We start from the raw sequence: 24088 nt of genomic DNA, 5'->3' as shown, positions 1-24088 counted from the left end.
TTCATTTAGATATAACTGCGTCACTTTACACATGAAGATATCCCTTTGAATGTGCCACATCCCTTTGAAATATAATCTTGTCCATTTAAACCTCTTTATTTGCAGAAATACCCATTAAAATGTCCACGTCCCTTTAAAATGCAGATTGCCCCTTTAGATATGAAGCCGTTCCGTTAGATGTCGGAATGTGTTTAAATTGAGCCGTGAGCTTTCCCAATATAGACAGGGCTCCTGGAAACGTGGCAGTGTCCCCCCTGCAGCTGCAGAGCGAGACAGGAGAGTTTGTTTTTGTGAATGAGCAGTTGTAGCGCGAGGTGGCTGTTGCTTGGTGACGGTGAGGCTCCCCGGCCCCGCCCATCCCCCGTGCAGACGTCGCGCGGGGGCGAAGGCGGTTGGGAGGAGAAGTCGCTCGAGCGGGGAAGCGGCGGGAGGGCGGCCGTTAGGAAAATGGCGCCGTGCGGCCCGGGGCAGACACCCGTCACTGGGCACCGCCGCCTTCCTGGCGCAGCTGCTGGGTCACGGCCACGCCGGCCGGTTGTACAGCAGCCAGGAGCCGGTGAGCATTCTGGAGGCGGATGGGGTTAAAGGCCTGCTTGGGAACTCGTCGGCCGCCTGGGTGGTGGAGTTCTACTGGTCGTGGGGCGGTCCCTGTGTCAACTATGGGGCCACCTGGAAGGTACTGGGCCCGGGAGGTGAAAGGTGAGGCAGGTTGGGGGGTGGGGGGACGGAGGGGAAGGAATGTGGGGCCTGTCCTGTCATAGTGACATTTTACACTCCCTTTCCATCTGCTTTTACTGGCGCTTCACCCTCTCTGTTTGTTTAATCCTTGTGCTGTTTCCCCCTCTCTGTTTGTTTAATCCTTGTGCTGTTTCCCCCTCACTGTTTGTTTAATCCTTGTGCTGTTTGCTCTTACTTGTGCAATTAGATTAGATTAGATTACAGTGTGGAAACAGGCCCTTCGGCCCAACAAGTCCACACCGACCCGCCGAAGCGAAACCCACCCATACCCCTACATTTACCCCTTACCTAACACTACAGGCAATTTAGTATGGCCAATTCACCTGACCCTGCACATCTTTGGATGGTGGGAGGAAACCGGAGCACCCGGAGGAAACCCACGCAGACACGGGGAGAACGTGCAAACTCCACACAGTCAGTCGCCTGAGGCGGGAATTGAACCCGGTGCTAACCACTGTGCCACCGTGCCGCCCAATTGTTGAGGGTAGTGTGTAAATACTAGTGAAGGAGATTATACACCAGCATGTATATGTTCCTCAGCCATTGAAGGGGCAGGACCTGTTGAGAATGGTTAGTAAAGCATGTTGTGCACTAAGCCTTGTTAACATGGATATAGTTTGTTATTTGGAAAAATCGACTTTATTATTTAAAGTCACAGATGTACAGCACGGAAACTAATCCGTTTGATCCAACCTGTCCATGCCAACCAGATATCCTAAATTGATCTAGTCCCATTTGCCAACACTTGGCTCATATCCCACTAATCCCTTCCTATTCATATACCCATCCAGATGTGTTTTAAGTGCTGTAATTATACCGGCTTCCACTACTTCCTCTGGCAGTTCATTCCATACGTGCACCACCCTCTGCACGGAAACGATGCCCCTGAGGTACCTTTGTGGTCTCACCATAAACCTATGCCCTCTAGTTGTGAATCTCACCCCAAAACTGAGGAAAAGACAGAAAAACATTGAGCAGCCAGACAAATGCAAAAGCAATCAAATATTGAGCCACATGGAAAAAAAAATTATGGCTCTACCCTTTTTGTTCTCCCATAGGAATTTGGACACTTAAAATCTGTCAATGACACCAGTATTGCTACAGTGCATATTGTGTACACTCCTCAGTGTCAACAAGCAGGGCACATGTTTGCCGGTGTCACCAAAACATTGGGCATGTTTCTCGCTGTTGGCAGAAAAGGGGCGAGACCTACGTTTGATGGACAAATAAGGAGCACTGGAGGACCGGAGGGAGAATTGTCCTCCTGCCATTCGGAACTCCCCTATTGGTGAATGTGAAAGTTGGACCATGAGGTTCTGAAGCTCCTGCTCATCCTCTCTCTGAATGAAGATTGAGCTTCACCTCAGACTGCAACTTCTTTCCTCTGTCCAACATCTGAGAGTACGGCACTCTCTTTTCTCACCCCCATTTCCATTTATGTTTCATTCTGAGGTTCAGTTGTTGACTTGGAGCAACTGAAAGGAATGGGAGTGAATCCAGCGAGGGGATAGGCTCTGGGAAAGTTAGTCCAGGCTTGTTCTCAACTGGCAAAATAGACAGGCAGGAGACTGAAAGAACGCAGCAAGCCAGGCAGTATCAGGAGGTGGAGAAGTCTAGGTATCTGGTGTAACCCTTGTTCAGGACTGGGGGTGGGTATAGGGAGAGCTGTGGAACAAGGGTGTGCTGGGGGCAGGGTATTGAAGTGGGGATAGGTGGAGACAGGTAGAGGGTACAATAGACAATAGATGCAGGAGTAGGCTATTCTGCCCTTTGAACCAGCACCACCATTCATTGTGATAATGGCTGATCATCCTCAATCAATATCCTGTTCCTGCCTTATCCCCATAACCTGGACTGGTGAATCGGAGGAAGGAATCTAGTTGGCAGGGAAGAATGGAAGGGGCTGGGAAGTGACTTGGGGGATGGGATGGGAGATTATTTGAAATTGGAGAACTCAGTGTTGAGTCCTCCGGGCTGTTGACTGCTCAGACAGAAGATGAGGTTTTGTTCCTCCAATTTGTGGTTTGGTTTGTTGTGGAAGGGGAGTGGGAAGGGGCATTAAAATGGGTGGAGATTGGGAAGTCCGCTCAGCCTCTGCGGACCCGGCTGTGATGCTCAGCAAACCGTTCCCCAAGTTTACGCTCGGTCTCCCCGATGTAGAGAAGACCACAATTGGCAAAGCACAGCAGGTCAAGCAGCATCCGAGAAGTAGGACGTCGAAGTTTTGGGCACAAGCCCTTCATCAGAAATGATGCGTGGATGTTCAGAGGGGCATCAGTGTCCTTCTGTGCCAGTTGTCAGACAGGTGCAGCAGGCAAGAAGCAAGGCAAGTGGTGTATCAGCAAGAGGAATTAAGTTCAGAAGTGGGGATGTCTTCCTGCAGTTAAGGGGTCATTGAGTATATTCAAGGCTGAGTTCATCTGATTTTTATGTGAATGTTTATGGGGAAGGCAAGAAAATGGTTTTAAGACTAGTATTGGACCGAGTTACAGAGCCATACAGCACAGAAACAGACCCTTCAGTCCAACTAGTCCATGCTGACTATATTCTCAAACTAAACCAGTCCCACCTGCCAGTGTTTTGGCCCATATCCCTCCAAACCTTTCCTATTCATGAACTTATCCAAATGTCTTTTAATCGTCGTTACTGTGCCTGCATCCACCACTTCCTTGAGACATTTAGTCCGCATGTGAACCACTCTGCATAAAACAAATTGTGCTCTTCAAGTCTTTTTAAAATCTCTTTCTCCTGTCACCATCAAAATTTGCTCCCTAATCTTGAAACCCCAACCTTAGGGGAAGGACACCCGTCGTTCACCTCATCTCTCCCCTCATGATTTTATAAACCTTGATATGGTCACATCTCCTCCTCCTATGCGCCAGTGAAAAAGTCCCAGCCCATCCACCTAGATGCAGGTAGATCCATATCCAGTCATGATCGGTTCAATGCTGGTCCCAATTCTCTCTGTGTCCAGGACAGCAAGAGACCACAAGACATAGGAGCAGAAATTAGGCCATCAGGTCTGCTCATTCCATTCAATCGTGGCTGATAAGTTTCTCAGTTACATTCTTCCGCTATGAGCAAAGTGAAAATGGAGGGAGAGAGTGTGGGATGGAGATTTTCAGCTTCCGGGGAATAAGAGAGGAAAGAGTTCACTATAAATTGGAATTTATGGGATCGGCTGATGAACCGAGGAGTGTCAGTTGGAGTTTAATTTGGAGAAATCAGAGATTTGCATTTTGGTCAAGCGATCCAGGCAGGACTGACACAGTTAAGGGGAGTGTTGCAGAATAAAGAGACCTTGGAGTGCTGGAGTCTCAGGTGGACAGAGTAGTGAAGGCGGCATTTGGTTTGCTTTCCTTCATTGCTCATAGCATTGAGTATAGGAGTTGTGAGATCATGTTATACACACTTCCCACTCGAACGTGTTATCTAACTGCTTAACTGTTTTTAGTGAATATAATTCACACCTCCCACCGCTGCCATAACGTGGTTTGTTTGGAAGCCCTAGCTTTCGGAGTGATTAGATTTATTTTAGATTTTATTACTTAGTGTGGAAACAGGCCCTTCAGCCCAAACCGACCCTTCGAAGAGCAACCCACCCAGACCCATTCCCCAACATTTACTCCTTCACCTAACACTACAGGCAAATTAGCGTGGCCACTTCACCTAACCTGCACATCTTTGGACTGTGGGAGGAAATCCACGCAGACACTGGAAGAATGTGCAAACTCCACACTGACAGTTGCCCGAGGTGGGAATTGAACCCGGATCTCTGAAGTGCTGCTACTGCTGCTTCAGGTGGTTGTGGGGAATAAGATCATGATTAGACTATTTATAGCCAACAGAGTCCAGTTCATGGAGATGTGATACATTAAACAATTTAGATTAAATCTTTCATCTTTTAGAATGGGGTTCTGTTCTTTGGTATGTTAATCCCAAAACCTGTTTTCAGTAACTTTCTCAAGAACGTAATTTAAATGCAGAGCTTTTCTATCAAAAATGTCAGGCTGACTCGACATTGGGACCCAGACAGAATTCACACCTATTGGTGGGTAGGCTGGGACTTTTTTCACTGGAGCACAGGAGGTTGAAAGAGTGTCAGACGATACAGCAGAATGTAGATTGGAGAGTTGGGAAGAGAAATGGCAGATGGAGTTCAATCCAGACAAATGCGAGGTGATGCATTTTGGAAGATGCAATTCAAGAGCGAGCTATACATAAATGGAAAGGTCCTGGGGGAAATTGATGTACAGAGAGATCTGGGTGTTCAGGTCTATTGTTCTCTGAAGGTGGCAACGCATGTCAGTAGAGTGGTCAAGGCAGTATACAACACGCGTTCCATAATCGGACGGATTGAGTAAAAGAGCTGGCAGGTCATGTTAAAGTTATATAAGATTTTGGTTTGGCGCATTTGGAATACTGCATACAATTCCGGTCGCCAGATTTCCAAAAGGATGTGGATACTTTTGGAGAGAGTGCAGAGGAGGTTCACCAGGATGTTGCCTGTTATGGAGAGCGCGAGCTATGAGGAGAGGTTGAGTACATTAGGATTATTTTCATTGGAAATAAGGAGGTTGAGGGGGGGTCCTGATTGAGGCCTAAAAACTATGAGGGCTGTAAACAGGGGTGGATAGTAAGAATTATTTTCCCAGAGGGGAAGACTTAATTACTCAGGGTCACAAGTTCAAAGTGAGAGGGGAAAGGTTTGAGGGAGATATACATGGAAAGTTCTTTACACAGAGGGTGGTGGGCGTTCGAATGCATCGCCAGTGGAGGCAGTAAGGGTGGGATCGATAGCGTCATTTAAGATGTATCTAGACAGAGACATGAATGGGCAAGGAGCAGAGGGATACAGATCCTTAGAAAATAGGCGGCAGGTTTAGATAGAGTATCTCGATCAGCATAGCCTTGGAGGGCTGAAGGGCCTGTTCCTGTGCTGTAAGGTTCGTTGCTCTCTTTATAGAGGTTTACAAAACCATGAGGGTCGTAGATAAGGTGATTGGCATGTGTCGTTTCAAGATTAGGCTGCAAATTAAGGTGAGAGGAGAAAGATTTAAAAAAACACATGAGGAGCACCTCTTTTTTTAAACAGTGGTTTGTGTGGAATGAATGTCCAGAGGAAATGGTGGATGCAGGTTGAGTAACAACGTTTAAAAGACATTTGGATAAGTACATGAATAGGAAAGGTTCAGTGGAATGTGGGACTAGTTTAGTTTGTGAATATAGTCAGCATGGACTAGTTGGGCTAAAGGCTCTGTTCTGTGCTGTATGACTCTAACTGTTCTGTACTGGTCTTAAAACCATTTTACTTGCCTTCCCCCATAAACATCCACTTCATGGTTGTTCCAAAATCAGATGAACTCAGCTTTGAATATATTCAATGACCCCCTAACTGCAGGAAGACATCCCTACTTCTGAAATCAATTCCTCTTGCTAATATACCTCTTGCCTTGCTGATTGCTTGCTGCATCCGTCTGACAACTGGCAGTGACTGGTGTGGAAGGATGCTGAGGCCACTTTTTACATCCACACATCATTCCTGAGGAAGGGCTCGTGCCTGAAACGTCGATTCTCCTGCTCCTCGGATGCTGTCTGACCTCCTGTGCTTTTCCAGTGCCACACTTTTCGAGACTCATCTCCAGCATCTGCAGTCCTCACTTTCTCCACATCCCGATATGTCACCATTTAAACAACGTACTTCCTTTTGGCAGTTATTTTTTCATAACCGAGGTTATAACTTCACACTGTGGGACTGCATTTGCTGTGCGTTTGAGACACAGACCTGGACCAACGTTTCCCGACTCTGTCCCCTCCCTGGATTCACTCGCTTTCTTTTCAGTTGCTGCAAGTCAACAATTTAACCCCAGAATGAAAAAATGAAATGGTAAAGACAGTGCCGTACTCAGATGGCGGATAGAGGAAGGAAGTTGCGGTCTGAGGTGAAGCTCGTTCTTCATTTGGAGAGGAGGAGCAGCAGCAGCTTCAGAACCTGATGGTCCATCTTCCGCATTCAGACAATTGGGGAGTTCTGATTGGCAGGAGGACCAGGCTCCTTGTCTGGCTTCTCATTGGTCCATCTGAAGAAGGGTTTGCACTGTTTCTGCAGACAGAGCATGCGCGGCTTTTGCTGAACCAGCATAGAGTCAGAAGTGTATAGCATGGAAACAGACCCTTCGGTCCAACCCGTCCATGCCGACCAGATATCTCAACCCAATCTAGTCCCGCCCCTCAACACCTGGCCCACATCCCTCCAAACCTTTCCTATTCATATACCCATTCAAATGCCTCTTAAATGTTGCATTCGTATCAGCCTCCACCACTTCCTCTGGCAGCTCATTGCATACACGTACCACCCTCTGTGTGAAAAAATTGCCCCGTAGGTCTCTTTTATATCTTTACCCTCTCACCCTAAACCTATGCCCTCTAGTTCTGGACTCCCCAACCCAAGGGAAAAAACTTTGTCTATTTATCTTGTCCATGCCCCTCATAATTTTGTAAACCTTTATAAGGTCACCCCTCTGACACTCCAGGGAAAACAGCCCCAGCCTGTTCAGCCTCTCCCTCTAACTGTACCTCTTATGCTCGCATCCAAATCATTTATGTAAATGACAAAAAGTAGAGGACTGAGCACCGATCCTTGTGGCACTCCACTAGTCGCAGACCTCCAGTCTGAAAAACAACCCTCCACCACCACCCTCTGTCTTCTACCTTTGAGCCAGTTCTGTATCCAAATGGCTAGTTCTCTCTGTATTCCTTGAGATCTCACCTTGCTAATCAGTTTCCCATGGGGAACCTTGTCAAATGCCTTACTGAAGTCCATATAGATCACATTACTGCTCTGCCTTCCTCAATCCTCTTTGTTGCTTCCTCAAAAAACTCAATCAAGTTTGTGAGACATGATTTCCCACACAAAAAGCCATGTTGACTATCCCTAATTAGTCCTTGCCTTTTCAAATACATGTACATCCTGTCCCTCAGGATTCCCTCCAACAATGTGCCCACCACTGACGTCAGGCTCACTGGTCTAAAGTTCCCTGGCTTGTCCTTACCACCCTTCTCAAACAGTGGCACCACATTAGCCAACCTCCAATCTTCAGGCACCTCACCTGACATGCGCAGTATGCTGTATGGAGATGCTGTTCCTGATGGATTTAAAGTGTCCAAATGCCACAATTTCTTCCCCCCCCCCCCCCCCCCCCCAGTCACTTGACATAACCGTGCAGGGTCCTCGCTATTTTTGATGCTCATGTTACCTAGAACCCTCATGATTATATCAATCTCAATGAGGTCACCCCTCAACCTCCTGTGCTCCAGTGAAGAGAGTCTCAGCCTCTCCTTATAACTCAAACCCTCCAGTCCTGGCAACATCCTGGTAAATCTTTACTGAACCCTCTGTAATAGTATTCTTCCTATTACAGGGCCACCAGAAGTGTTCTCAGTACTCTACAAGTGGCTTCACCAACATCCTGTACAACTTCTAAATGATGTCCCAACTCCTTTATTCAATGGTGTGAACAAATAAGGTAAGTGGGCTGAATGCCTTGTGAAGCACCCTTCCAACCAGTGATGCAACTTTCAATGAAGTATGTACCTGAACACCTCCCCCCCCCCCCCCCCCACCCCTCCCCCCAATATCCCTCTGTACAAGTCCTGCCCCTATTTTAGGAAAATGCAATCCCTCACTTTTATCTATACCTCTCTCATACGTACGCTCTCTCTCAGATGTACACACACCCTCTCATAGGCTTCTCCTCCATCACACTCCCTTTACAAAGCATGTGCACACACACACACGCACACGTGTGTACACATATAACGATGGCGTGCATTTGCAGAATAATATTTACAGATATATTCAATTTGCACAAAAAATGCACAACATGCAGGTAGTCAGTCCACATAATATTTTATAAATTCCTAGTTTGGAAATAGAACCAGTCTGATTTAAGATTGGGATACTGCCACACCTTTCATGCATTGTCTGGGCTGAGCTGTCACCTGTTTTTAAAAAAAACCTTAAGTGATCTTGAGAATACGACTTAATAATAGTTCTGCGATGTACACATTAATGAAATAAAACCTGCAACCCATTCTAAAAGATGAAAGACTTAACAGTAATCTACATTTGTCAATATATCATATCAGTTGCATGACATTGATCTTTTGCTCTTAACTCTGTCTTATGATCCTGCTCCACAGCTACCCGATGAAGGAGCAGCACTCTGAAAGCTGGTGCTTCCAAATAAACCTGTTGGACTATAACCCGGTGTTGTGATTTTTAAACCTTGTCCCACCTAGTCCAACAGCAGCACCTCCACTTCCTTTCTAATGAACACAACCCATACTTCCCAGTGCTGCCAGTAAACTGCCGATGAAACGATGCAGTGCCTGCACTCCCAAAAAATTTAAACTTTCAAACGAAACCAGCTACTCAGTCACTGCTCCATCTGATACACAACATTGGAAACTTAGTACAGGAGGCTGCAAGAAATGAGCAGCTTTAAAACAAAAACCGCTTGGAACTCTAAGCTTTCAATGAGAGTCTGAGTCCGGCAGAACGTTCAGGTAACCTTTATTGTGTCCCAACATTGTTACAGCTTCAGATGCCCCCAGCAAAAAGGCAGAGAAAGAGTATCTGTTTGTTAGACAGCTCAACAACAGGGGGAGGAGCAAGGGGCAGAGCAAGGCCAACAGCAGGCCCCCGCACTACACCTGTGTTACCTTGCACAGTTTACAAAAATCCCTTCCCCTTCAGAGACTCCCCACAGTGTGGAAGCAGGCCACTCGGCCCAAAGACGACACACCGATCCTTCGAAGGGTAACCCACCCACACAATTCCCCTACCCCTATTGCTCAACATTTACCCCTGACTAATGCACCTAACCTGCACAACCCTGTGCACGATATCCCAACCCAATCTCGTCCTACCTGCCAGCATGGGGCCCATATCCCTCCAGTTGCCTTTTAAGTGTTGTAATTGTACCAGCCTCCACCACTTCCTCTGGCAGCTCATTCCATACACGTACCACCCTCTAAATTAAAAGGTTGCCTCTTAGGTCTCTTTCATATCTTTCCCCTCTCACTGTAAACCTATGCCCTCTAGTTCTGGACTCTCCCACCCCAGGGAAAAGACTTTGTCTATCTATCCTATCCATGATCCTCATGATTTCATAAACCTCTATAAGGTCAGCCCCCAGCCTCTGACGGTCCAGGGAAAACAGCCCCAGCCTGTTCTGTCTCTCCCTATAGCTCAAATCTTCCAGTCTTGGCAACATCCTTGTAAATCTTTTCTGAACCCTTAAGTTTCACAACATCTTTCTGATAGGAAGGAAACCAGAATTGCACACAATATTCCAACTGTACAGCAGTAACATGACCTCCCAACTCCTGTACTCAATATTCTGACCAAATAAAGGAAAGCATGCAAAACACCATCTTCACTATTCTATCAACATGCGACTCCACTTTCAAGGAGCTACGAACTTGCACTCCAAGGTCTCTTTGTTCAGCAACACCCCCTAGGACCTTTCCATTAAGTGTATAAGTCCTGCTAAGATTTGCTTTCCCAAACTGCAGCACCTCACATTTATCTAAATTAAATTCCATTTGCCACTTCTCAGCCAATTGGCCCATCTGATCAAGATCCCATTGTAATCTGAGGTAACCTCCTTCGCTGTCCACTACACCTTCAATTTTTATTGTCATCAGCAAACTTACTTACTATACCACTTATGCTCACATCCAAAAGGTAGTGGGCCCATTATCTATTTTCAAAGTGGAATTGACAATATATTACATGTATTGACTGCCTGCAGATTGTGCAGTCTTTCAGCAAAGTAGAATGTTTAGGGTGCAGGTTTGCTCGCTGAGCTGTAGGTTTGATATCCAGACGTTTCATTACCTGGCTAGGTAATATCATCAGTGGTGACTTCCAAGTGAAGCGAAGCTGTTGTCTCCTACTTTCTATTTATATGTTTGTCCTGGATGGGGTTACTAGGATTTGTGGTGATATCAAAGTTATGAAGAGAGATACATATTTTGTTTAACCAAATACAATGGCAGTGCAGAGAATTTCAGAAAAGTGCAATAAATATTTACTTTTTACCACTTATTCAACTCATTTAAGAATTTCAAATTGAATCTGAGCTAACTTGAGAGCAAATGGCAACATTCGTTTGTTAATAGACTCATCATAAATTATGAAAGATCACTTTTATCTAAGTCACAATGTTTAATCCCAAATGGAGCAATTAAGTGCAAAGTTACTTTCAACCATTTAATAAAACACTGCAAATTTTATTTCATATGAAAATACATTCATTTTATAATTTGGATAAGATCTTTACAAAGGAAATATACTAAACAAAATAGCTTTCCTGGGTATCAATATTGACAACAGTTATGCAGCTATTATTTGGCAATTGACCAACTAATTGAAATAATTTCAGAATAAATGAGCTGCTTCATTATTATACATTGAGATATTGCATATCTTGGCTCTCACCCAAGTATTCTCCGAAGAAAAAAATGCATCTGGATGGCGACATGAATAGGAAGAATTCAGAGGGATATGGGCCAAATGCTGGCAAATGGGTCACTAGATTAATTTAGGATATCTGGTTGGCCTGGACTGAAGGGTTTGTTTCTGTGTGTTCATTACAGACGCCCCTCTTCTGGGATCCCCATACCAGCTGTTATTTTCATGAAATAATCTGACAATTGTTGACTTCCATCAACCTATTCCATCCAGAGAAATTTCCTCTCTCTGCAAAGTGTGGTTCACGTTGGCAAGTTCAATCCTCCTCCGGTCCTCAGGAACACAATCTATAATGCGCAACGTTCTCAATACCTGTTTAACGTTCAGTGGGGAAACTATTTTCAGTCCAACAGGTAAACAGAATTCCTCCGAAATGTTTTTGGCAAATGCACTGCTCCCACGAGAGCTCATGGGCCCACAGTTCAAAGCTTTCAACAGCTTTTTTTCTCATTTCCCCGCCTTCCCAGGATGCAGAATTTCTCCCACCAGAAATTGTTTGCCCTGAAAAAAATCCAGCAGGAACATGATTATGGAGCTATCAGTAAAAATGCTTCATTTGGCTCAACCAAGGTTAGAAATGGAAGAACATCTCTGTTCAAAGTTACTGTTCGTTTGCCCTTTCAAAATTCCTTGAATTTAAGGTGTTCCATTGTAGCATTTAATGATGATCCATTAAAAGCAGTATCCAGTCTCATCTGAGTGAGGAACCGACTCAACAAGCAAAATAACTTTTCTCTCTGCTCTTTAGATGTGACAACCTCTCCCTCTCTGTTAATGCAACAGGATTACCAGAGCTGGAAGTACCACTCTCGGAATATAATTGCTGATTGACAGTTTACTTGAACTGCTTAACATAAGGATTTAAAAGCTGCTAGCCCGATCTCGCACAAAAACAAACTGTTCACCCGTGCCTGTGCAGAGGAGAAATTTCACTTGGAATAGATCACAAAATAAGAACTCTTACCAGTCCCACAACTCATGTGTTTCCCATGGACAAAGCTAAACATCACACAACACCAGGTTATAATCCAGCAGGTTTGTTTGGAAGCACTAGCTTTCGGAGCGCCGCTCCTTCATCAGGTAGTTGTGGAGAATGAGATCATGATCACAATTTATATCCAAAGGAGTCTAGGGTCATGGAAATGTGACATATCAAACAATTTTAGATTAAATCCTTCATCTTTTAGAATAGGTTTCTGCTCTTTGGTTTGTTAATCCCAGAACTTCCTTTTTGTTACCTTCTCAAGAATGCCATTCAAATGCAGAGCTTTTCTAACAATAAGTGTGAATTCTGTCTGCGCCCGAATTGAGTCAGACTAACATTTTTCTTCGAGAAAAACTCTACATTTAAATTACATTTTTGAGAAGGTAATTTACAGATTAGGGTGTAGAGGTTAGGGTGGATAGGCTGTGCTAAATTACCCATAGTGACCAGGGATGTGAAACTTAGGGTGGATTGGCCATGGGAAATACGGAGTAAGGGGGTGGGTATGTGTGGGATGCTGTTCAGAGGGCCAGTGTGGAATAGATGGGCTGAATGGCCTGTTTCCACATTGTTGGGATTCTATGACTCCCACCACAAAGGAGCATTTTATCTGCATCTATCCTGTCAAGCCCCTTTCAGAATTCTACTGGTTTCAATAAGATCACTTCTGGTTCAGAGAGGTAGACAGCACAGAAATAGACCCTTTGGTCCAACTCATCCATGGCGACCAGGGTTCCCAAACTAAACTAGCCTCACTTGCCTGCGTTTGGCCCAAATCCCTCTAAACCTTTCTATTCAGGTACCCATCCAAATGTCGTTTAGACTTTGTAAACGTACCTGCATTGGCCACATCCTCAACAAGTTCATTCCATGTGTAAACCGCCCTCTGTCAAAACGTTGCCCCTCGGGTTCCTTTTGAATCTCTCTCCTCTCACTTTAAAGAAATATGCCCCCTAGTCTTGAGCTCCCCAACGCGAAGGAAGAGCCTTTGCTATTCACCTTACCTCCACTCCTCATGATTTTATCAATCTCAATAATGTCACCCCCCAACCTCCTGTGCTCCAGTGAAAAAAGTCCTAGCCTCTCATTATAACTCAAACCCTCCAGTCCTGGCAACATCCTGGGAAATCTTTACCGAACCCTCTCTAATAGTATTCTTCCTATTACAGGGACACGAGAACCATACTCAGTACTCTGAAAGTGGCCTCACCAACATCCTGTACAACGTCAACATGATGTCCCAACTCCTATACTCAATGTGGTGAACAATGAAGGCAAGTGTGCTAAACGCCTTCTTAACCACCCTGTCTCGCAGTGAAGCAACTTTGAAAGAACGGTGTACCTGAACCCCACCATGTCTCTCTCTTACAGCATGACACAGGGCCCTACCATTAACTGTACAAGTCCTGACCTTCCTTGCTTTAGCAAAACGCAAGCCCTTGCTTTTATTCATACCGCACACATACACCCCCAACACATTTACAGGCATATACTCCATCACACTCTTATGTGCACTCATGCATAAACTCACATATCACTTTTTGGGCAAATTTGTATTGGCAGAATTATGTTTGCAGATACATTCAATTTTGCTCAAAGTGCACAGTCTGCAGGCAGTCAATCCATGTAATATTTTATAAATTCCTACTTTGGAAATAGAACCAGTCTGATTCAAAATTGGGACATTGACAGACTCGAACCTCAAACCTTTATCGGGGCTGTCTGGGCTGAGTTGTCACTTTTTTTAAAAAAAAACTTAAGTCATCTTGAGAATGTGAATCAAAAGATGTTCTGGGATTTACATATTAATGAACTGAAACCTGCAACGCATTCTAAAAGGTGAAAGACTTAACAGCAATCTTGGTTTGTTCAATATATCCTATCAGTTGCATGACACTGTGATCTTTTGCTATAAAATCTGTGTCTTATGATCCTGCTCCACAGCTACCCGATGAAGCAGCAGTGCTCCAAAAGCTCACACTTCCAAATAAACCTGTTGGACTATAACCTGGTGTTGTGTGATTTTTAACTTCATCCAGGCGAGTCCACCACCGGCTCCTCCACATCATTTCTAGTGAGCACAGCCCACACCTCCCAATGCTGCCAGTAAACTTTACAACGCCGATGAAATGACACACTATGCGCTCCTGAAAAATTCACAATTTCTAACGAAACTGGCTGCTCATTCACTGATCCATCTGATACGCCACATTGGAAGCTTAGTGCAGGAAGCTGAAAGAAATGAGCAGTTATAAAACAAAATCCTTGGAGCTCAAAGCTTTCAATGAGAGTCTGAGCCGGGGGTAAATTCAGATAACTTTTATTGAGATCCAAGTTTGTTACAGCTTCAAGCCCCCTCAGCAAAAAGGCAAAGAAAAAGTAGCTGTTTTTTAAACAGTTCAAGGTCAAAACGCGCACGCTACCCCACCACCCCCTTACCCACCTCACTTCTTTACTATTGGTCACCACCAAGTTGTCCCTTTGTAATTGGATCCTTGGTACAGCCTTAACCTGGAGGAAGTGTTGCCTCACTCGGCAATTTCAACCCATACCCTGTATCGCATCATCTGCTGCAGTGGGATTCAAACCTGGGAGCCCCTGGAACTGGGTTGATAGTCCAGTCGATACTGGCACTCAGCCATCGTGCCTTAAATCCCCCTGCAATGGTACATAAACTCCCTGGTACCTCTGGAGGTTGGTAGAGCTGGTGAAGCCCTTCCGGCACAGGGGGCAGCTGAGGGCCTCTACCCCATGTGGACCCGCTGGTGCCTCAGCAGGGTGGAGGAATCGCTGAAGGCCTTCCTGCACACTGGGCAGCTGAAGGGCGTCTCCCCAGTGTGGATCCGCTGGTGGGTTAGCAGGGTGGAGGAACTGCTGAAGTCCTTCCCGCAGATGGGATAGGGGAACGGGCTCTCCCTGGTGTGGGTGCGCCGATGAGTCTCCAGGACAGATGGGACACAGAAGCTTTTCCTGCAGTCGCCACACTTCCACCGTTTCTCCACGGGGCTGGATTCCTCAGGTTTCTCCATGGCCGAAGCTTCAGTTACACACAAATGCGTGTGGAGCCCCTCCCCACCGTGAATTCCTCTTCCCAGGCCGTATAACTGTTTCAGGCTCAACACTCAGTGCGCTGCAACAGTAGGGTCTCTCATCCAGTCCCACTGATGCTGAAAACTTACTCAAACAGGAACCAAAATGCTTTGCTCCTTCTCACAGAATCATAGTTGAAAATCGTTGCGGTCCCGATGGATTGAGTGACTGTCAGACATTGACGTGAAAGTGAGGACTGCAGATGCTGGAGAGTCAGTGTCCAAAAGTGTGACGCTGGAAAAGCACAACAGGTCAGGCAGCATCTGAGGAGCAGGAGAGTCAATGTTTCGGGCATAAGCCCTTCATCTGTTGATTTTGAAGCTTCAGTCTTCAGATCTTCAAATACACGGTTAAAAACAGATTACAAAAGTCATCACTATCAGTGCAGGGTAGAAATTCAGAACAAGCAATTCTACTTTGTGGAATATTCTTTTCTTTTGTTGTTCCACAAAATTGAAAGCACTCCCACACCCTCTTCCCCCTCTGTTCTCACTCCGCTCTATCTAATTCTCCTGAAGGTGCTGATTCAGGATCTTACAGGGACAGAAAAGCAAAAACGTCAAGACTGACATCTCTCTGAATTTTGGATACCTCCACCTGAAAGTTAATATCTTTCACAACACTGGGATCCTGCTGAGAGTGAGCAGGTCTGATTTTGGGAAGCAAAAAAAAAAGTGTCAATTCAGGGTGAACCTGCAATGCAGCTTCTTGAGGAAGGACCAGACACAAAATGGTTAACGACCCCGAGAAGGTGGGAGTAAAATGAGATGTCAAGGCATTAACACCGACACACTTCAGTCAAACTCTTCTGCTCGCAGTCAGGGCAAAACATACTCTGAAAGTCCAGCCTTCACAACCACACTTCTGCTTCCACTAAAGACACACTAAAGTCACACAGCACGGAAAGTGACCCTTTGACCCAACCTGCCCAGATATCCTAAATTAATCTAGTCACGTTTGCCATCACTTGGCCCCTATATGGGCTGGGTCCTGGCAGCTGGGACTAAATTGGGTTGGCTATCTTGTCAGCAAGGACGGGCTGGACTGAAGGGTCTGTTTCTGTGCTGTACATCTCTATGACTCCAGTCGCATTTGCCATCACTTGGCCCTGACCCAACTGAACCCTTCATATTCATATGCCCATCCAGGAGCCTTTTAACTTGTCATCGTATCAGCACCCACCACTTCCTCTGGCAGCTCATGCCATCGCTCAAGCGACTCCATGTTGAAAGTGTCTGATCTGGTGCACCAAATGACACCAGGATAATCTCAGATCATTCCAGATCGCATCGATACTCAGTCAGTGGCTTTCCCGATCAGGATGTTGTACGTGATCAAACAGGTCCATGGGTAGGCGATCCCCCACCTCTTAGTTCAAGTATCTCTACGAGAACTCCCTTGCTGGAGGGTCCCTTGGAGTCACTTCAACTGGACTTCATTGAGTTGGAGAAATGAGTTGAGATGCTATAAATGTGTTTTGCTTGTTGCTGATGTCTTTTATAAGTGGATTGAAGCCTACCCTCCTCCTAATGCTACTGCTGAGACTGTGGTGAAGATTTTGTTTAAGGAAGTAATTCCCTGCTTCAGTATACCTGCGTGCATTAGCTCGGACAATGGATCACACTTTGTAGGTAATATTAACAGAGAACTCTGTTCCCAGCTTTGTATTTGGCGGTATCTGCATGGTGCTTATCATCCTCAGGCGGCCGGCCTTGTTGAATGTTTTAACCAGATGCAAGACTAAACTTGCCAAATTAATGGCCGAGTCTGGCCTCTCCTGGTTATGCTAATCCCTGTGGCCTTATACCAGATGCGATCCATGTCTGTGGGCAAGATACGAATGTCTCGAGCTGAGAGTTTCTCTGGTCACTGCCTCCGTACCCCTTGGAACGATTCGGCTCCCTTCTGAGTCCACTTCCACCTCATGACCAAAGCAATCATTGGTTATGTTCTTGCTCTAACCAATGTTATGCGTGCCTTTCACTCCCAGGAGCGTGCGGCCTACAGCGATGTTCCCTCCCTTTCAGCCTTGTCACGGGTAGAGCCTGGTTCGTTGGTGCTCGTCAAGAACTGGACTGGCAAAGGTCTCCAACCTCGTTGGGATGGCCCCTTCCAGGTTTTACTTCCCACCCCTCCGGCGGTCTCAGTCGCTGGGCGCTCAGCTTGGGTCCAACTGCACCATTGTAAATTGATTGACCGCACCAATCAAAAGGGGGGAAGAGGAGGAGAGAATCCTGGAATCTCAACAAAAGGAGTGGACCCTGTCCAGTTGGGTTTTTGAATTTTGCTGTTGTTCTCATGTTAATCTTATTACAGATACTTGAACTAAGAGGAGGGACATTTGGGGATCGCTTATCTCCTCACCTTTCTGATCACGTACAACATCCTGATGGGGAACGCCACTAACTATGGATGCGACCAGGAATGATCAGAGATTATCCACCACCCATGCTGAGGAGATGTCGTCCAGTGCACCGGACCAGACGCCTTTGACGTGTGGAACGTGATGAAGATTGTTTATTGCAATGGACTCTTACATCAGAAAGACCAGATGGTCCATCTGGACAGTAGAAATCAGTGAGAGTTATCATGTCGTTACCATGTTTTTTTTATATTTTACCTGCAGTCGCAAGCCTAGTGAAGATAAAAATGATCAACCCTGTTATTATGGTAAATATGCCCAGGAACATCATCCCTTTTTGCAGGACGGGCCAACTCGAGAAAAGGGAAGCCTGATCGGAGAAACTCCTCAATCCACAAACAACTTATTTATACAGGCCCACAGAACGCTCTTCACCCCAGAGGCAGTAGTATGTTACTCCTCTCTATTGGGAGATGACTTACTTGTCCCGTCCCCAGTCCCCGATTGCAATCTATTCATCAGACTTCCTACTGTCGACCCCGCGAAGAGAAATATCACTTTCCAATACCTCGGGTCTGTGTATACAAACAGCTGGTGTAACACTGGCTGGGGTACAGCAGACCTTATGCAGCACATGGACCTTTTCTCTTTTCAGAACCTGATACTGTCACCAAGACCATGTACAATAGAGCTAAGGGAGAGCCCAATGGGAACAGCATTCTGAGGACCATTGTCTCCCATACAGTGCGAGTGCTCGAATCCCTTGGCCCATTTTTACAGTGCTCAAGCAACTCCTCTGTGCCACTGTGGGCGGCACAGTGGTTAGCACTGCTGCCTCACAGCGCCAGAGACCCGGGTTCAATTCCCGCCTCAGGCGACTGACTGTGTGGAGTTTGCATATTCTCCCCGTGTCTGCGTGGGTTTCCTCCGGGTGCTCCGGTTTCCTCCCACAATCCAAAGATGTGCAGGTCAGGTGAATTGGCCATGGTAAATTGCCCATAGTGTTAGGTAGGGGGTAGTTGTGTAGGGGTATGGGTGGGTTGCGCTTCGGCGGGGTGGTGTGCACTGATAGGGGAAACTCCTCAATCCACAAACAACTTATTTATACAGGCCCACAGAACGCTATTCACCCCAGAGGCAGTAGTATGTGACTCCTCTCTATCGGGAGATGACTTACTTGCCTGTCCCCAGTCTCCGATTCCAATCTATTCATCACTGTTTCCACACTGTAAGTAATCTAATCTAATCTAATCTAAAACGTCGACCCTTTACTCCTGTAGATCTGACCAGACCCCCTGCTGTAACATTTCAGTAACCTATTTTGACAAACTCTCCCTAATATACACCAAACCAGACTATTATTTCTTAAGGTAAAGGTAAAGCTACCAATTTCCTTGTCCGGGATGGCAAAGATGTCCCTCATAAGGTCACCATCGGAGCCCTTGTTCCCACAACAGTACCTTGTCCTGGCCAGTGGACAAGTCGATGGAACCTCCATCTGAGGAGGATGCAGCGGTCGGTCTCAGCCAACCTTGCTCCAATTGGAAAGATCCCAAAGGACTGCGTGACAATACAGGACACCCGATAGGCTGGGGAATCCAGAGTACCCTGAGGTTGGAAGGATCAGCAGGAGTGACAAGTTAAAAGAAGCGCAATTCACTCTTTTGCGGCCTGACCATTCGAGGAAATAAGACTAAAGAGGCTCTGGAACAGAGTAAACTGGGATTATCAGACCTGTGTCTTTACTCTATGCAGAATCGGTATGCCTTAGACTATATACTCGCCCGGGAGGGTGAGGTCTGCACCATTGTCCAAGATAAATTCACTATGGGCATTCCCGATCTCACTGGCAATATTACTAAGATACAAGCAGAGATCCAGAATGACTGAAGTGACCAGTTGGGAAAACTGCAGATCGGGCTGATGGTACAATTGGCTTATCAATTTAGCTATGTCTGTTTGTCGGTATTGGTATTGTTAGGTGTTTAATTGTTCGGCTTATGAGGTCCCTTAGTGATATAGATTTGCCCCAGAAGATGCTCCTTTTGCGATCCGATGGCTCACCCACACGTGTCGATGGCGATGATAAATATGACCAGATGAGCTGCGAGGATGGTGGTGTTACTCTACAGGATGTTGATGGCTGGACCACCTTGAAGGGCATTCGTTTGGATTAGCCTTCTCTTTCAGTGATCTCCGTGCAATCAAAGGGAGGAATGAGGGTGTGGGCACCTGGGTGAGAAAGTCTATAGCCTTAAAACTTGTCTTTAAACATTCAGACTAAAATGTAATGCTGAATTATTGAATACATTTACTGCACTAGAAAATAAACAGGCCGGAAGGCTCAGAAAGAGGAGAGAACTTAAAGATAGGGACACCTGGGCTCACCAAGCGATAACAGGATGCTGTGAGGCAATTAAGAGCGTTTGCCTCAGCATCAGTGAATCTGTGTGAACAGGACACCAAGTGATAACATTCACAGCCGTTCCCTTGTGAGACCATTTTAGTGCTGACGCTGTCGAATCCCGTAGAAAATTAACTATTAGTGCTTATCTGCTATGGATTGAAATGAATTGCATTTTGGGATTATATGATGATATTGAGTAGCCATTACTGGTTATTAAATACAAACTCTGTAAAAGGAAATATTGATAAAGCTTTACCTTACTTGCTGCAGCCGAAGCTCCAGCGGAGGAAACAGGCCTCGGGCACACTTCCGGCTTCGGGATGGCCACGCCCCCTGGTCCTGGTCCCGCCCCCTCCTCGTCCAAGGCGACACGTAAGCCCCGCCCCTTCCGAACGTAGATCGTAAACCCCGCCCCCAGACTAATCCCCGCCCCTCCTGGTAAACCGCGCCCACCCAGGTGTATTTGGAAGCACGAGCTTCTGCAGCAGTGCTCCTTCTGTGGGTAGCTGTGCTGCAGGATCATAAGACACAGAATTAATAGCAAAACATCACAGTGTCATGCAACCGATGCAATATTTGGAACAAACCTGGACCGCTGCTGAGTCCTTCATCTTTTAGAATGGGTTGCAGGTTTCAGTTCATCAATATATAAATTCCAGAACTTTAGATCAGATTCCCTCCAGTGTGGAAACAGGCCCTTCGGGCCAACAAGTCCACACCGACCCGCCGAAGAGCAAAACACCCAGCCCCATTTTCCGTCACCTAACACTACGGAGCAATTTAGCTTGGCCAATTCACCCTAACCCGCACATCTTTGGACTGTGGGAGGAAATCCACGCAGACGCGGCGGGGGGAGGGGGAGGGAATTGAACCTGGGGCTCTGGTGCTGTGAGGCAGCAGTGCTAACCACAAAAAAATGAGGAATAGGGATGCAAGGCAGGATTTCAGGGAGCTAGGGTGGAAGCTGAGGGCTAGAACAAACAGAGTGGTTATCTCTGGTTTGTTGCCTCCTTTCCCAGGTATCTGACCCTTGTCTTTTGTGTCCTCCCCTACCCTTCCTGTTATCCCTTGACCCCAGTCTCCTTTTTGTTATTTCTTCTACTGCCTCTACCATCATTTTGGCTTTCTGTTTCTGCTTCTCGTCTTCCCTTTTCACATACACTTTCTGTGCCTCACGTAACAGCTCTTCCATCTGTCTTTCATCCATCCATCTAATTTCTGTAATTTCTTTTGTATGTCCGGCCATGATTTCGTTACAAACTGGACCTTTAAGAGTCCCTGTGCTATCTGATTATTGGGATCCATTCCCAAACACTTCCTTGTGGCCTCCTTGAGCTTTTAAGAAATGCAGAAGTGGTTCCATCCGTCTCTTGTCGTACTTCAAAGGCCTTAACAAAGTTTTATGATCTTGGTGCCGCCTCTTTAATTCCTAATATTCCCATTTCTCATAGATCCCGCATTGACTCCCTATCTTCTCTGTCATTATTTTCCAAATAAGGGTCAACATTTGGGAATTTCTGTTCTGCTGGGGCCCCTTCTTCCCCAACTGCGTGCCTCTTTTCCCATTGCTATAAAGCTGCTCTCCTAATCATACCTCGTTCTTCCCCTGAAAATAATGTTCCTAAAATTGCCATCAGTTCTCCCCAGGTATATAAATTAGGCCCTAGGAATTGCTCTAATTGTTCGGCTAGTCCAACCGGATCCTCTATTAAACTTGTCATTTCCTTTGTAAAGACCCTAACTTCACTGCTAGTTAAGGGAGCGTTTACATATCCGATTGTACCTTCCCCAATCAGAACCTCTCATAAGGGACATAATTTTACATTTTCCAATATCTCTGCCCCTCCTTTACGTGTGGTGGCTCGAGTGACTCTGCCCCCTCCCCCCAGGTTCTGCATCTTTTAGTTCAGAGTCCGTTCCCATTTCTGTGTCTGGACTCGGTTCTACTTCGGGAGCTGTAGGCTCGTTCCGGGGAGTAGTATATGGGGGCGGCAAACACGTTAAGGGATCCTATTGTGGCTTCCCTTGTTCATTCTTTTTCTGTTCTTTCCCTGATTCCTCCCTATTCATGGGAGATAATTTTTCCCCTGCGCTCTCTATCCAACAAACCGCATAATCGGACTCTTTTTGACTGTACGCTTCTTTCCGATTGACATATATATTAAGATCTTGACACAGCCAATCCTCATCGGACCCATATTTGGGCAAAAAAATACCAGGCGCCTTAATACTTTATCTAGTCCAGACAAAACAACAATAGTTTACCATTGTAGCCTTATCTTTCCCCCGCGTCGGGGAGTTGTGTTCCCAATTTCCCAACATTCTCCCCAAAGGACTGTCGGGTGAAATATATTCCCCTTTAACGTTATTTACAGATCGATCGTTACCCAGGCAACTCCCCGTGCCTCCCATTGTTGCTAATTTAATTAATCTTAATGAGGTCCGGTGTCACCTTCTTCCACACCCCCTTCAGGGTCCTGACTAGACACATTACTCGTCCAATTAATCTGACTAACTATATGCTTTTTGAGACTTCAACTGTTCTCCATAAATCACTTTTATGTAAGGATAAAAGAGATTAGTTAGAAACTGATAGTAAGGCAGTTATGACCTGTAAAAAGAACAGGAGTTAACACTTTATTTCATAATCTGTAAAATCCTTAACCTTAAAAGAAATCATGTTAAAATTTCCATCGTAGAAATCAGATTCAAAACAGTGCCGGATCTCAAGCTCCAGGGAACAAAGCAGAAACATTCAATCACCAACAAACAAATGTGCATTCAAACCAAATCACAACAGATTAAACTTTCTAGTTGCTGTACAGCTCTTTCTCTCTCTCACACACACACACAGACACCGTGTCTCACAGAAACTTTGAGCTTTCCGCAACGACTCCTCTAGCTTTTGAATATTCATCTGGACGTCTGGTCATAAGTTAGTTATGAAGGGCATCCTCAGTAGCCCTTCAACTACTAGCCCTTCTGACACTGGCTGTTTTCCATTGACATATGCTTAATTTTATATATTGCCAATTCCTCATACTTTTATATGTCCCGACCACCAAGGCAAGACATAAAAGGTCTCTCTTCTGACCTTGGTCTGTGCACAGAGTTACCTGGTCATTTCGGTGCGCCCCGTCCCGCAGCAATTCTTGCAGCAAATACCGCTGCCCCCGGTCGCCCGGATATATCCTTGAAGACCTTTCCCTACCTGGTTCCTGTGCACAAGAGCTGCCCGACCTAACCCGCCGTGTCTGCCCGCCTTGTTTCCAGGGTCTCCCAGTCCGGATCGTACTCGCCCAAACCGCGAACGACAAGCAAGGGAGTCGAAGATCACCGAAATCGGCGAGGTGCACCTCCCCGGTCATCCCAAGAGTGTCGAGCGGTCTGAGTCTTGGATCCCAGAACGAGGCCCCCAGTTGTGAGAAACAGAACTCACTCACAAATCAATCAGCCTGAGACAAAGCCTTGGAAACAAGAACAATTTATTACAGTCTTCTAAGTACTGGACGCTTCTGCAATCAAGCAGAAATGCGTGCCAAAACAGAGCCTGTTCGCTTTCTTATTCAGTTTACAAGTTGCGGAATCACTTTATTGCGGAATCACTTTACTTCAGCTTTATTGTGAAATACCCCCGCTGCTTCTTCTTGTGGTCCACTACAACACTTTAAAGTTATTTCCTAGCTTAAAACTATTTTCTTTAAAAGACCGTCTATATTCATTAAAGTCGTAGCCTTATGTTTGCTACATGCTACAAGAATTCCGCTTCCCTTCCCCCTACTACATCCCATCACCCATCTGCAAAAACAACATTTCTAATCTCCCACAGAAAGAGGGATAGGGATGTAAGGCAGGATTTCAGGGAGCAGGGTGGAAGCTGAGGGCTAGAACAAACAGAGTGGTTATCTCTGGTTTGTTACCCGTGCCACGTGATAGCAAGGCAAGGAATAGGGAGATATATCAGCT

At 45.9% G+C, this 24088-nt stretch overlaps 1 protein-coding gene and 1 long non-coding RNA gene across 3 annotated transcripts in view; both read left to right on the top strand.

The window, feature by feature from the left end:
* Nucleotides 1-24088, top strand: part of LOC148144012 (uncharacterized) — a 105497-nt gene that overhangs the window by 28625 nt on the left and 52784 nt on the right. The window lies entirely within an intron of this gene.
* On the top strand, nucleotides 419-13704 carry LOC148144014 (uncharacterized). 2 transcript variants are annotated; one of them, XR_015751369.1, is made up of 3 exons: nucleotides 419-699; nucleotides 8160-8264; nucleotides 13433-13704. It is a non-coding gene; the product is annotated as an uncharacterized LOC148144014 (long non-coding RNA). The 2 variants fall into 2 exon arrangements; XR_015751370.1 differs by lacking the exon at nucleotides 13433-13704 and adding an exon at nucleotides 11404-11611.

The sequence above is a fragment of the Chiloscyllium plagiosum genome, unplaced genomic scaffold (genome assembly GCF_037043375.1).
Source record: "Chiloscyllium plagiosum isolate Xiang-an unplaced genomic scaffold, Cpla_swu_hap1 HiC_scaffold_27, whole genome shotgun sequence".
Taxonomy (NCBI): Eukaryota; Metazoa; Chordata; class Chondrichthyes; order Orectolobiformes; family Hemiscylliidae; genus Chiloscyllium; species Chiloscyllium plagiosum.
The sequence above is the reverse complement of the archived record's forward strand: the minus strand, read 5'-3'. Positions and strand labels throughout refer to the sequence as shown.